Source organism: Orbicella faveolata, unplaced genomic scaffold (assembly GCF_042242905.1).
Source record: "Orbicella faveolata isolate gen_17 unplaced genomic scaffold, um_ofav_v1 contig_48, whole genome shotgun sequence".
Classification (NCBI taxonomy): Eukaryota; Metazoa; Cnidaria; class Anthozoa; order Scleractinia; family Merulinidae; genus Orbicella; species Orbicella faveolata.
In genome coordinates, this window is record NW_028301578.1 from 1,729,943 (window position 1) to 1,732,500 (window position 2,558).

The window sequence follows — 2,558 nt, forward strand, 5'->3', positions numbered from 1 at the left end:
ATATTAAAACCAATCAGTCGGTGAGGAAATCCTTTCACCTTTCCGTCTAACAACTTGAACTTCGCTACGACTGCAAAAGCCTTAAACACTGTTCAGCGGATTCACACAAAGTCTAACAGGCGGAGGCGAAAGAGCGAAGGATCGAGTAAATGTTCCATCCATGCCTACAACTTGGAAAATGCTATTTTCCAAGTTAAAAAGGAATACACGAAAATTCGGCAATTGAACAATCTGATCGACTGATTTTAGCTATTGGCCCTCTGAACTAACTTTGTCGTGTAATAATAAAACTCTTATTATCCAAGTTTGCTCGGGACCATACCAGGAGAATCTTGGCTCTCGAACTTCCTCGGTTCCCTCGACGTCGCACGGTACGATATTCTCCCATTATTACGGCCCTCACGCCTAGTTAATGAGACTTACTTATCGACTCCATGTAAATCCAGTCGATTTCTTCAAGTTTTTCAGCGTTCCTGTTTTTACGTTTGTAGAATCGTATTGTTCCATTCAACTGTCTTGAGATTATAAATGTCTAAAATCAGAATAACCGGACTTTTTATCGCGTCAGATTCCCACTCAAATCACCTCCATGGTAGTTTTGATTATGAGTTGTTTAGAGCGAAATTATTCGGTTCTTAGACTCGAATGTAAGTTTGGACTCAGAAATAGCTAGTGCAAGGATTTTAATCGCTGTCTGTGGCCTTACAAGATGAAACACAGCGGTGAAAACTGTTATACTGACTATTCTCACTGCATAATTAATTAACTCATTGCAAAACATGCTGTTATTCCATCACATTCCCCCTTTTTCGCCCGTGCTGGTAGCGTCGGTAATGCTTTGCGCCATTTGGAGTTTAAATTTGGCTTCTCCGCTTGAAGTGTGGTCTTTTCGTCCTGCACTCCACAAAGACAGTCGTCTTTTGCGACCCGCCCACCACCCCTGGTGGCGGTTGACCAAGCTCCTATTTAAACAATAGAGTGTTTCTGTCGAGGAACTATCGGCTGATAGTTGCCCCCGCGGAAATTTGATGTTCTTAAAACAAATATTTGCCAGAGAAGCGAAGCTTCGAGGGCAAATATGCTAGTTTTAAGAACATCAACTATCCAAGGGGCAACTATCAGACCGATAGTTCCGAGACATAAACACTCTATTGTCTTTATTGTTCACCACTAAATTTTCTTCCGCGCTAGTTCAAAAATCATATTGATTATTTTCAAGTTTTTCAGATGAAAGCCGTGAAAGCCAAATGTAAAATTTGAAAAAGAAAACCGACAAAAACCCACTTAATACAATTTAAATTGTTTATTTTCTATAAACCCGCTTGTTTACAGAAAAAGTTTCACGGACGAGTACTATCCATCCAGGTATTTTCCGCGGACGGGCACTATGAGCTGATAGTGTCTCTCCGCGGACGAACACTATCGCGTCACGTGATCGATTTAAACCAATAGCAATCGGAGAAAATTTAGTGGTGAACTATAATTGCTCATATCCTCGTTGTATGCGATGAGGTAATGAGTATGCAGTGAGGATATGGTACAATCATAACAAGTGGAAATTTGCCAGTCACGTGGGCGTCTGGTTGAGCAGTAGCTACGGGGAGAAGGGAAACAAGCCACGCTACAACAGAAGCCATGATGATACAAACTTCAGCACAGGCGGCCCAAGCACGAGATGAGAGGAAATAATTAATGTAAATAAAACGTACGCGAACGTGACTCTTGCCTTCGAGCGGTGTTGTGTTGTGTTACAAAGACGCGATTTACAAGGGTTTGTATAAGAACTTTCCGGGTTTGCTTTAAATACCTAAAATTTAATGTTCTATGAATAAAACTGACTTATCTTGCTTTCCTGTCGTATTCTTTGTTGTTTCACGGTGTTTGAGGCCGTTTGGAAGCGTTTTCAGCGAGTTAGCGCTGCTGGTGGTGTCCCACTAAAAAAAGTGTTTTTTCCTATCGTCCTGGGATTTAGTTTTATTATTTGATTTTTCGAAACATTAGTGTTCGCCACAAAGTCTCCCACAGTGCGGGAAAACATGTCCTTCAGGATAGGGAAGGGGTGCAGGTCCACTTGAGAGCGCCGGTTTGTCTAAAATTTTGTCTACTTCTAATCTGGTCTGAAAACCAGTTGCCGCCGGTCATAGGCTGAAAAACCAGATCGCCTTTTCAATGTATATGTTAAATTTCCACAGCCTCGATAGCTTGTGATAGAGAAGAGCTCCAAAAAGCTGGCGTCAATCTTATTGGCTGTACCCTTCATCTCAAGCTGTTAGAGTTGGAAAGCACACTGACTTCAAGGTAAAATTATTTTGATCTTAGAAAGGTTTACACTTATTTCAGGTTGTTATAATTATAGCAGTTTTTTTTCCGTTTAATAAATGGGATGATGTTACGACACAACAGTCAGTTTGACATTCCTGTCGGTAAGCTAACTTCTCAATTTACAGTTGCATCAAAAGGCCTTTCCTTTCCATCGTCTAAAACTGAAGCAAAGCACATTATGAAAAGTACTAAATTACACACGAATCGACAATCGGACTAAACAATGGTGAATTTTT